The 12681-nt window shown below is 38.4% G+C and overlaps 1 pseudogene; it reads right to left on the bottom strand.

Annotated features, from left to right (window-relative positions):
• Window positions 1-4631: 4631 nt before the first annotated feature.
• On the bottom strand, window positions 4632-4731 carry LOC113335062 (annotated as a pseudogene).
• Between the last annotated feature and the right edge of the window lie 7950 nt (window positions 4732-12681).

Here is a 12681-nt window from a genome sequence, read left to right as displayed (position 1 = left end):
GTTATCTTCCTGAAGCCAGTCTTCACCTTCCCAGGGAACTGAAGCAGGTTGTTACCTTCCCGAAGCCTATCGTCACCTTCCCAGGGAACTGAAGCAAGTTGTTATCTTCCCGAAGCCAGTCGTCACCTTCCCAGGGAACTGAAGCAAGTTTTTATCTTCCCAAAGAAATTCATCATCTTCCCACAGATATAAAGCAAGCTTCCATTATTCCACGGGCCCGCAATTCTTCCTGAATTTTACTGTCGAGCTGTTTTCACCTCCTGAACGAGCTCAAAACCTAAATATTCCCGCGAGGGAGATAAGAAATTCTTTTTCGTTCATAATGGAGAGGCGGACCCTTAAAAATCCGAGTTCTTACGAGAATTCTACAACGATTCTAGTAAAGGGCGCTAATTAGGGTTTCGACATGCCAAACCCTAATTCAGACAAAGTTTGTATCATACCATGAAACTGAAGCCGGTCGTCATCCTTCCACGGAACTGAAGCCAGTCGTCATCCTTCCAAGGAACTCAAGCTAGCTCCACTCCAAGTCGATGATATACACATTTTTTTGTCTGATTTGTCTCGATTCTATATATTGTTAGGGCTCATTTTTGTACTTATTATGGTGTTTTATTTATTTGTAAGTATTTTTGGAAAAATAAACTTTTGCGGCGAAATTGGCTCGAAAAGTGATGTTTGCACTCACTAAATACATCCCGAAGAAATGTTGTTGGCACCCGGACGAAGTGTTAGACGCACCCAGGAAAAGTATTAAAAATACCCCAGAAAATTGCTAAAGGGACCCCTAGCAATGGATAAGGGGTACCCAAATTACTAAGGGGAACCCAACCAACTATTCCCACCCCAGCCATTGTTAGGGGGACACCATCTTAATGGTTTAAACGCACTGAATTTTGGCTGGAAAATTATTATCAACAACGAACTCCCTGAATTGGATTTGGACGTGATATTCTCGTGGATTTTCAGCAGACCAAGTTGGTTTAGGCTTGGTTTGATCATACATGCAAGGTACGTGTTTTAAAATCGAAAATAAAGGGAGATATGGGAAGATTCCTAAAACAGGCGAAACAGGGCCTGTATGGGTGTTCAATTCAGTTGTATTGGGCTTGATAATCGAGATTTGATGAAACATAGGAGGAGTAATACTCGGGTCTTTGTGGATTGAGTTTGGGCGAGATTTAGTCGGATTTCTTCTCGGATTTTGATTTGCATTACCCTGTTTCACAGGATCAACAATGAACTTATTTACGTAAAGAAAAAGATTGTCATTTATAAACACGGTGAAACAGGGGAGTAGTTGTTCACGGATTTTATGTTCGGATAAATTTGGTAATATGTGGGGAATGGGATAGTGAATATCTCCTTATGGATTCGAATCTATCAACAAAGGAGATTATGGACTAAACAGGTAGACGTGTGAAGAAAATATGAAAATTATATCCGTAACTTTTGGAAAAAGTAAAGGAAGAAAATCAGAGATTTTTTGGAGACTTGATCGTGTTGTAGCATATATATATGTTGCTTGGAGTTCCAAAAGAGTCTATCGAGTAGTTTGGGGCCTTTACGTAGTTTAGGGGAAGCTTTGGTACGAAGAAATCACGCTGCGGAGAAAGTTGCAGCAGCAGGAGGAAGAAGACGAAGCTGAAGAACATAGGAGGAGTAATTCAGTTGGGTGTTCAATTCAGTTTTATTGGGCTTGATAATCGAGATTTGATGAAACACATGAGGAGTAATACTCGGGTCTTTGTGGATTGAGTTTGGGCGAGATTTAGTCGGATTTCTTCTCGGATTTTGATTTGCATTACCCTGTTTCACATGATCAACAATGAACTTATCTACGTAAAGAAAAAGATTTTCATTTATAAACATGGTGAAACAGGGGAGTAGTTGTTCACGGATTTTATGTTCGGATAAATTTGGTAATACGTGGGGAATGGGATAGTGAATATCTCCTTATGGATTCGAATCTATCAACAAAGGAGAGTTTGGACTAAACAGGGAGACGTGTGAAGAAAATATGAAAATTATATCCGTAACTTTTGGGAAAAGTAAAGGAATAAAATCAGAGATTTCTTGGAGACTTGATCGTGTTGTGGCATATATATATATGTTGCTTGGAGTTCCAAAAGTGTCTATCGAGTAGTTTGGGGCCTTTACGTAGTTTAGGGGAAGCTCTGGTACGAAGAAATCACGCTGCGGAGAAAGCTGCAGCAGCAGGAGGAAGAAGACGAAGCTGAAGAACATTGGACAGACGAAGACAGCCGCAGAGGGAGTCTTTTTCAAAAATCATAACAGAAGTATCGCTATTCAACAATAATAGATAACATATATCATAAGCTTGTCATCTTTTCTCTGTAACAGTCCAAACCGTTGTAACAGTTGTTTGTAACACCGTTGCAGCGTTGCAAACTGTCTGCTTTATTAGTTTTCTCTTGTTTTTCACCTATTTGATCTATGAACAACTATTTTGAGCACGTGAATAATATGAGGAGCTAAACCCCATTGCTGAGGCGATAGAGGAAGCTATTTTTCCAACAAAAAGTGGTATATTCTATTTTATCTTTTTATTTGCAATAATTATATGATTATTTTCCTTGAAATATTATTGAATATGATTTTTATTTGAGTGATTGTGATCTATTTTGATGCAGTATGCTTAGTTTTAAGACTTTCGATGCTTCATACTTGGTATTTACAATTATTACTTTTGAAAATATACTTGTTGCAACATTTTGGAATCAAATTAAACAAGAAAATTGCATAAATATAAGTATTGGTTTAATGACTTTGAACTTGGAAAATAGTGGAATCTTAGCCTCAGTGTTTCTTTTAGTATTGATATCATCTTTGATTGAGTTTGCTATAATTTTTAGTGAGTTTTCTATTTTAATATTAGGATTTAAGTCTAATTAATATCCTTCACAAGTCTGAGAATCGAACCACTTTTACCACTATCTAGAAATCACATCAATTTTTGGCGCCGCCGACGCGGACTTGTTTTTAGGGTTTTAGATTTATTTTTTATTTTTTTTATTTTTATTTTTTTTTGTTTTTATTATTTTTGTCTTTTTTTATGTTTTTAGGTATTTATCTTGTGTCTACAGGTTCTGGATCATAAAGAAAATTGAGCCAAGGAGTTTGGTGATTTCATAAAGACTTGGAGCTAAAGATTAAAGCAAAAAGAATAGAAAAGAAGACAATTTTATTTTTTTTATTTTTTTAGACAATATTAGTTTAGGGTTTGTTTATTTTATTTTAAAAAAAATATTGTATTAGGGTTTATTATTTTTGTAATTTTTCTTTATTTTTTTGGACTTTTGGACTTTTGGACTTTGGGACATTATTTTTTTTATTACCCTACGGAAAGGTACTTTAAATATAAACTGTTTGCAGAGAAGGACGACAATTACGATATTGTCTCTGCACCTTGGGTTCGTACACTAGACATCGGAGTCAGTGGCCCGAGTCGACTACAACCGATTCATCCCCCGTATGGAACGGGAGGTAAGATTCTAAACACTCGCGAATCCCCTGTCAGCGAGTTACTGGACTCCTTCGTATGCATATATGTTGAGAACTGAATACGAACATTTATTTTTCTAGTAAAGGGCAAGGCCTGGCCATACAAGATAAGGGTTCGGATTTCATCACCGTTCTCTTCTTGCCCGCTTTAGGAACACGTAACCTACGCGAACCTAAGCCTAAAATTTTGACTAGAACGAGACCAATAGGGTAACGAGCTTAACAGGAAAGTCATTCGAAAAATATTGGTTACTCTTTTAAGCATACTTCGAAGTTCTTGACGGTTTCTGTAAGTTGACTGCGTGACTGCGCCGCCTTGTAATACCGGTGAGGCCTTGGGTATCAAAGCTCCACCGAGCTTCCCTCGCCTCTATTAAACTTACGTTAACTCGGATTGATTCCAGAGGGGTTTGCTTAAATTGTAACGAATTCCCGTTCGAATGATTAGAAGCTGGTCTAGAAACAATCTAAGTGGATCCATCATGCTTTTTGTTTGCTAGAAATCAATAGGTTTGATTTGGTTGAGTTGGCCCTGATCTGTGTTTGCTTACCCTTCCAATTTAGAAAATTCTATTGTATGCCTGAACGTAAACGAGACGCAATAGGTAAATTTGTTAAAGAGAAACCTAGTAGTTCGAAGCGTCTCGATTACCTTAATCTAGAAAGTCCGGCTTTTGAAGAGTCTGTTTTTGAACGTTCTTTGATGGAGGAGAGAATCCATGTTGTTCCGATAGCGCCAGAAATGGAAACTTTGAAAGCTTTGTTGAATCCAACTAGGACTACCCGTCCTTCGTGTATTAAGTTAGCTGAAACGGAGGCACCCTATGAACTGAAACCTGGGACCTTACAGATGCTCCCAATCTTTATAGGGAAAGAAAATGAAAACCCTTATTACCATGTTAGGGATTTTGAGGAAATTTGTAGTACTCTAAGAATTAGAGGCTTAGATGATGATGCTTTGAAACTTAGGTTATTCCCATTTTCCCTGAAAGATAAGGCTAAGTCGTGGATGTATAGTTTGGACTCCGAGTCAATTGAGACATATGAACAACTTACATCTGCCTTTTTCAATAAGTTTTTCCCTAGGCACAAAACATCGTCTATTAGGACGCAAATATGCACATTTTCACAACAAGAGGGAGAATATTTATATAGGTATTTGGAAAGGTTCAATGATTTATTATCCCAGTGTCCTCATCATGGTTTAGAAAAGGTTAGGCTAGTTCAGATCCTTTATGAGGGTTTAGATTATTCCACAACGACCATGGTTGAGTCTCTATGCACTGGTGGATTTGAAAACCAAACTGTTGATGCGGCGATGAAATTTTTTAATGAAATCGCCGAATAAACCCAGCAATGGGAAAATAGTAGGGCACCCCAGAAAACAATTATTTTAAGTAGAGGAAACGTTAATAGGGTATAATGAGGCTATGAATCAGATGCCAAAATTGCTGCTATAGCAAAAAGGTTAGAAGCCTTAGAAGTGGGCCAGACTAGTGGTAGAGTGGAACCTTTTTGGGAAGGCCAGAATATTGAAGAGAAGGCCAATGCTCTTAATAATAACACTAGATTTGATAACCGTCAAAAGATTGACCCATATTCAGAAACCTATAAACCTGGTTGGTCCGAACCTTTCGTGGTCTAAGGGCCAAAGTCAAGGTCAGTTTAGTAATTCTAATGCTCCCCAGGTTTTGGATATACTAAGAATCCTTCAGGACTAGCTCAGTTTCAGAATCAGTCAGATAAGAAAATCCTAAATTTAGAGGAATATCTTGCCTTGTTAACTCAGCAAACTGCAAAATTCCAGTTATCCGTAAAACAGAGTCTACAAGCTAGTAACAGGATAGGACAAGAAAATAGTCAGGCTATTTCCGAGTTAAAAACCCAGGTTGGTCTGATAAGTGATTCTTTGAGAGAAAAAGGTAAGTTTCCTAGTCAAACACAACCCAACCCTAGAGGAGTTCATCAATTAGGTGCAAAACCATCGAATCAATTGAATGCTGTTAGAACCCTTAGAAGTGGTAGGGTTGTAGACAATAAGGTAACCATGCCCGATAGTGAACATACTATAGTTCACCCTTCAGGATCTCACCTCTCAGGACCAGTAGCTGAAGAGACTGATAAAGTTTCTAATGAGTGAATTCGGTTCCTGAAAGGTCTGATTTTAGGCCTAGAGCCCCATTTCCTCAGCTATTAGTACCAACAAAGAAGGAATCGAACTTTAATGACATAGTGGAGGTTTTTAAGCAAGTTACCATAAACCTTCCCTTATTAGATGCAATTAGGAAAATTCCCGCTTATGCCAAGTTCCTTAAGGATATGTGTACGCGAAAGCGAAAACTTAGCGTCCATAAGAAAGCCTTTTTAGCTAGTCACGTAAGTTCAATCATTCAGAACACCACAACTCCAAAGTACAAAGACCCAGGTTCTCCTACCATTGCTTGCACAATAGGTAACTTCCGTGTAGAAAAAGCTTTACTTGACTTAGGAGCCAGTGTGAACTTACTGCCATTCCATGTATACTTACATCTAGGACTTGGTGAAATTAAACCTACTTAGATGACACTGCAGTTAGCTGATAGGTCTGTTAAAATCCCTCGAGGTGTTATCGAGGATGTTCTTATTGAGGTCGACAAGTTTATTTATCCAGTGGATATCGTGGTCCTAGATACCCAACCTGTCCCTGACCCAGAGAACCAGATACCTGTGATTTTAGGTTGCCCATTTTTAGCTACGTTTAATGCGATCATTAACTGTCGAAATGGTGTTATGAGTTTATATTTTGGCAATATGACTATGGAGATGAACATTTTTAATGTCAGTAAGCAACCTCATGAGCTAGATGACGCATGTGTTGAGGAGGTGAACATGATAGAAGCCTTAGTTTAGGTGTCATTACCAAACATCTTGTCTGAAGACCCATTAGAAAGTTGTCTATCCCATTTTGGTTTAGATTTTGACGACGATAGCATTATTGAACAGGTGAATGCTCTATTAGATTCTACCCCTGTGTTAGACACTGATAGATGGAAAGCTAGGTTCGAACCGTTACCAGTTTCTGAGACTACCCTAATTCCTTCTTTAGAAGAGCCCCCAAAGTTGGACCTTAAACCACTACCCGATACTCTAAAGTATGTGTTTTTAGGCCCATCTGAGAATTTACCTGTGATTGTAGCTTCCAATTTGGATAGTGATCAGGAAAGTAGGCTAGTAAGTGTACTTCAAGACAATAAGGAAGCTTTAGGGTGGACTATAGCAGACATTAAGGGTATAAGTCCTACTGTGTGTATGCATCAGATTCATTTAGAGGAAGACTCCAAACCTTCTAGGGAGATGCAACGTCGACTGAACCCTAACATGAAAGAGGTAGTTCGAAAAGAGGTGCTTAAGTTGTTAGATGCGGGTATTATTTACCCAAGTTCATACAGTAAGTGGGTCATCCCTGTTCAGGTTGTCCCCAAGAAATCAGGTATCACTGTAGTCCAGAATGATAATAATGAATTAATCCCAACCCGAGTGACCACGGGATGGCGTGTGTGTATTGACTATAGGAAATTGAACAAGGTCACAAGGAAGGATCACTTTCCCCTTCCTTTTATTGACCAAATGCTAGAGCGATTAGCTGGACATAGTCACTATTGCTTCTTAGATGGATACTCCGGTTATAATCAGATCGTTATTTCCCCATAATACCAAGATAAAACCACTTTTACCTGTCCCTTTGGTACCTTTGCGTATAGACGCATGCCTTTCGGGCTATGTAATGCCCCTGCAACTTTTCAGCGTTGTATGATGAGCATATTTTCTGATATGGTAGAACGGTTCTTAGAGGTCTTTATGGATGATTTTTTCAGTGTTTGGTTCATCTTTCGATGAGTGCTTGCATCATTTGACATTAGTGTTGACTAGGTGTAAGGAAAAAAAAATTTAGTGCTTAATTGGGAAAAATGCCATTTCATGGTTAAATCAGGAATTGTCTTAGGGCACATCGTCTCTTCAAAGGGTATAGAGGTAGACAAAGCCAAAGTTGACCTTATTAAGACTTTACAGGTCCCAAAAACTGTAAAATATATTAGGTCATTCCTAGGGAATGCAGGTTTTTACCGTCGATTCATTAAGGATTTTAGCTTGATTTCTAGACCTCTTTGCAATTTTCTTGCAAAAGATGTTAAGTTTGTCTTTGATGATGCTTGTTTAGAGGCTTTTGAGAAGCTTAAAAATTTACTCACTATTGCCCCGATAGTCCAGGCACCTAACTGGAACCTACCCTTTGAGATTATGTGTGATTCTTCAGATTATGCTATAGGCGTCATTTTAGGACAACGAGAAAACAAATTACTTCATGTGATTTATTATGCTAGCAAAACTCTGAATGATGCCCAAATGAACTACACAACTACCGAGAAGGAACTCTTAGCCATCGTGTTTGCCTTGGATAAGTTTAGGTCCTACCTATTAGGTTCTAAGATCATAATCTATACATATCATGCTACTTTGAAATACCTTTTATCTAAGAAGGATACCAAACCTAGATTTATTAGATGGATCCTATTGTTACAGGAATTTTCCCCAGACATTAGAGACAAAAAGGGTGCAGAAAATGTAGTAGCAGATCACTTGTCTAGGCTAGTTGTTAGTTCCCCTAGTGATTCCCTTCCTATAAGGGATAGCTTTCCTGATGAACAATTGTTCTCTGTTTCCCAATCACCTTGGTATGCAAATATAGTGAATTATCTTGTTACTGGTCGAACCCCTCAACATTGGGGTAAGCAAGATCGTTCTAGGTTTTTAGCCGAGGTTAAGCATTTCTTTTGGGACGATCCTTATCTGTTTAAGTATTGTCCGGACCAGATTATTAGGAGATGTGTATCTGAGAGTGACCAGTCTAGTATTATCTCCTTTTGTCATGAACATGCATGTGGGGGTCATTTTAGTGCTAAGAAGATTGCTGCTAAGATTTTGCAGTGTGGATTTTACTGGCCTTCGTTGTTTAAAGATTCCCATAGTCATTGTGTTTCTTGTGAGCGTTGCCAGAAGTTAGGAACCATTTCCCGTAGAAATATGATGCCTTTGAACCCTATTTTAGTGATTGAGGTCTTTGATGTGTGGGGCATTGATTTTATGGGTCCATTTCCTATTTCGTTTGGTTATCTTTACATACTTGTCGCTGTAGACTATGTGTCTAAGTGGGTTGAGGCGGTTCCGTGTAGAACGAATGACCACAGGGTCGTAGTCCAGTTTTTGAAAGAGAATATACTTACACGTTTTGGTACGCCGCGAGCTATAATTAGTGATGGAGGTTCACACTTTTGTAATAGACCGTTTTCTCTTTTAATGAAACAATACGGTATTACCCATAAAGTAGCAACCCCATATCACCCTCAGACTAGTGGTCAGGTAGAGGTTTCCAATAGGGAAATTAAACGTATTCTAGAGAAAAGTTAATCCAAATAGGAAAGACTGGTCGTCGAGGCTTACTGATGCCTTATGGGCTTACCGTACTGCGTTTAAGACACCCATTGGAATGTCACCTTATCGTTTAGTGTTTGGCAAGGCATGTCACCTGCCTGTTGAGTTAGAGCATCGAGCCTATTGGGCTATTAAGAACTTAAACTTTTCACTTGACAAGGCAGGAGCTCAAAGAAAGCTCCAGCTCAATGAGTTGGACGAGATTCGTAGAGATGCATACGATAGTGCTAAGGAGTATAAGAACAAAATGAAACTTGTGCATGATAGGAATATTTTACGAAAGTCATTTTCTCCAGGTCAAAAGTTCTTCTGTATGACACTCGTTTGCATCTATTCCCCGGGAAGTTGCGCTCTCGGTGGACCGGTCCTTTTGTGGTCCGTACTGTTTTTCCTCATGGCGCTGTTGAGATTGAGACACCAGATGGTAGTAGTTCTTCGAAGGTTAACGGTCAGCGATTGAAGCCCTTTTTAGAGCCTTTTCCTACAGGTGATGTTGAGGAGGTCCCTCTGGAGGACCCTGTTTACCTTGATTGACCATCGAGGCGATTTTGTATGTTGTATAATATTTTTGTAGGTTTTTGGTTACACTTCACCCAGGTACTATCTTTCCGACTTCTCTCTTTACTATTTCCTCATGTTACTTATATTTTTGGTACTGTTCTTTGATTAGAAACATTGAGGACAATGTTAGATTTAAGTTTGGGGGTGGGGTAGAACTTTTTGTTACCTTTTCGTTGCAATAATAAACTCCAGAGCCTAGAAATTTATCCCTATTAAGGATGGCACTAACCAATCTAAGTGGATGGAAGCATTTTGGTTGTAGGAGTTGAGGAACCAATCTGACTAGATGGCAACATCTAAAGAGTCTATTCATAAAAGCACAGAGCTCAGGTGTTAGAAATAACATGATAGTTTCACCATATCTCGTTGAGTCCTTTTCACTTCTGTTTTTATTTTGTTTTATTTTTGAACTATGTTTCTCTAAGTGATTAGGTGGGGCTCACGACTCAAGTTGTTACCAATGCTAGGGTGAATTAGAGTGATTGAGATATCAAAAAAAAAATGTAAAAAAAAAAAAAAAAGAGACCAGACCATCAGACCAACTGGAATAAATTCAATAAAGTCGACCACTGGAACCCTTGTATATGCCAGTTGTGTTGACCTAGAGTTAGGATTATCAATCACTGGTTCCCTTGAATATGCCAGTGTGTTGATATTAGTCATACTAGTATCTCAGTCCATTAGGATAGGTTCATTTTGGCGGAGGCCTTCAGACAGATATGAGAAACACCGTTCACCTTCTTGATTTATCCATGTGATTAATTTTGACTCCGGATATTCATGTCCATAGTGCCACTATCTGAGTAGAGCTCTGTCACTTCATATGAATTTTAGTATGCTTGAGTGCAAACTCGTGTACAACAATTGGAATTTCGCATCAAGGTACTTCCTCCTGTAGTCAATAAGTATGCCAACCAAGGAGATTCTTTAATGCCTTCCAAGGTTCTGTGTAGATAGCTAGGGTCTGGAGTAAAAAGTTTTGTGGGTATACCTCTGGTAAGCTCTCCGGAGACAAAACTCCTCCACTAGGGACACCTAGGGGTTTAAAGGCTTATTGCATACGCTAAATGCAATCGACGATGCCTGCGACAGTGAGTTAGGATTTTATTTCTATTTTATTTTTTCTCGAGGACTAGCAAATAATAGGTTTGGGGGTATTTGATAGACACATTTTTGTGTTCGATTTGTCTCGATTCTATATATTGTTAGGGTTCATTTTTGTACTTATTATGGTGTTTTATTTATTTGTAGGTATTTTTGGAAAAATAAACTTTTGCGGCGAAATTGGCTCGAAAAGTGATGTTTGCGCTCTCCGGAGGAATCACTAAATACACCCCGAAGAAATGTTCTTGGCACCCGGACGAAGTGTTGGACGCACCCAGGAAAAGTATTAAAAATACCCCAGAAAATCGCTAAAGGGACCCCTAGAAATGGATAAGGGGTACCCAAATTACTAAGGGGAACCCAACCAGCTATTCCCACCCCAACCATTGTTAGGGGGACACCATCTTTATGGTTTAAACGCACTGAATTTTGGCTGGAAAATTATTATCAACAGCAAACTCCCTGAATTGGATTTGGACGTGATATTCTCGTGGATTTTCAGCAGACCAAGTTGGTTTAGGCTTGGTTTGATCATACATGCAAGGTACGTGTTTTAAAATCGAAAATAAAGGGAGATATGGGAAGATTCCTAAAACAGGCGAAACAGGGCCTGTATGGGTGTTCAATTCAGTTGTATTGGGCTTGATAATCGAGATTTGATGAAACATAGGAGGAGTAATACTCGGGTCTTTGTGGATTGAGTTTGGGCGAGATTTAGTCGGATTTCTTCTCGGATTTTGATTTGCATTACCCTGTTTCACAGGATCAACAATGAACTTATTTACGTAAAGAAAAAGATTGTCATTTATAAACACGGTGAAACAGGGGAGTAGTTGTTCACGGATTTTATGTTCGGATAAATTTGGTAATATGTGGGGAATGGGATAGTGAATATCTCCTTATGGATTCGAATCTATCAACAAAGGAGATTATGGACTAAACAGGTAGACGTGTGAAGAAAATATGAAAATTATATCCGTAACTTTTGGAAAAAGTAAAGGAAGAAAATCAGAGATTTTTTGGAGACTTGATCGTGTTGTAGCATATATATATGTTGCTTGGAGTTCCAAAAGAGTCTATCGAGTAGTTTGGGGCCTTTACGTAGTTTAGGGGAAGCTTTGGTACGAAGAAATCACGCTGCGGAGAAAGTTGCAGCAGCAGGAGGAAGAAGACGAAGCTGAAGAACATTGGACAGACGAAGACAGTCGCAGAGGGAGTCTTTTTCAAACAGAATAACAGAAGTATCGTTGTTCAACAATAATAGATAACATATATCATAAGCTTGTCATCTTTTCTCTGTAACAGTCCAACCCGTTGTAACAGCTGTTTGTAACACCGTTGCAGCGTTGCAAACTGTCTGCTTTATTAGTTTTCTCTTGTTTTTCACCTATTTGAGCTATGAATAACTATTTTGAGCACGTGAATAATATGAGGAGTTAAACCCCATTGCTGAGGCGATAGAGGAAGCTATTTTTCCAACAAAAAGTGGTATATTCTATTTTATCTTTTTATTTGCAATAATTATATGATTATTTGCCTTGAAATATTATTGAATATGATTTTTATTTGAGTGATTGTGATCTATTTTGATGGAGTATGCTTAGTTTTAAGACTTTCGATGCTTCATACTTGGTATTTACAATTATTACTTTTGAAAATATACTTGTTGCAACATTTTGGAATCAAATTAAACAAGAAAATTGCATAAATATAAGTATTGGTTTAATGACTTTGAACTTGAAAAATAGTGGAATCTTAGCCTCAGTGTTTCTTTTAGTATTGATATCATCTTTGATTGAGTTTGCTATAATTTTTAGTGAGTTTTCTATTTTAATATTAGGATTTAAGTCTAATTAATATCCTTCACAAGTTTGAGAATCGAACCACTTTTAACAAATATCTACAAATCACATTAGCCGAGCAACGCAAGAAGATCCATTTCAAGACGACCAGTGCTGACGGCTCCCACTCCAAGCCTCAACGCCTACGGCTCCCATTCCAAGCCGACCAACGCCTGCGACT

This window comes from Papaver somniferum, unplaced genomic scaffold (genome assembly GCF_003573695.1).
Source record: "Papaver somniferum cultivar HN1 unplaced genomic scaffold, ASM357369v1 unplaced-scaffold_137, whole genome shotgun sequence".
In the NCBI taxonomy this organism is placed as follows: domain Eukaryota; kingdom Viridiplantae; phylum Streptophyta; class Magnoliopsida; order Ranunculales; family Papaveraceae; genus Papaver; species Papaver somniferum.
This window is presented reverse-complemented; position numbering and strand designations above follow the sequence as displayed.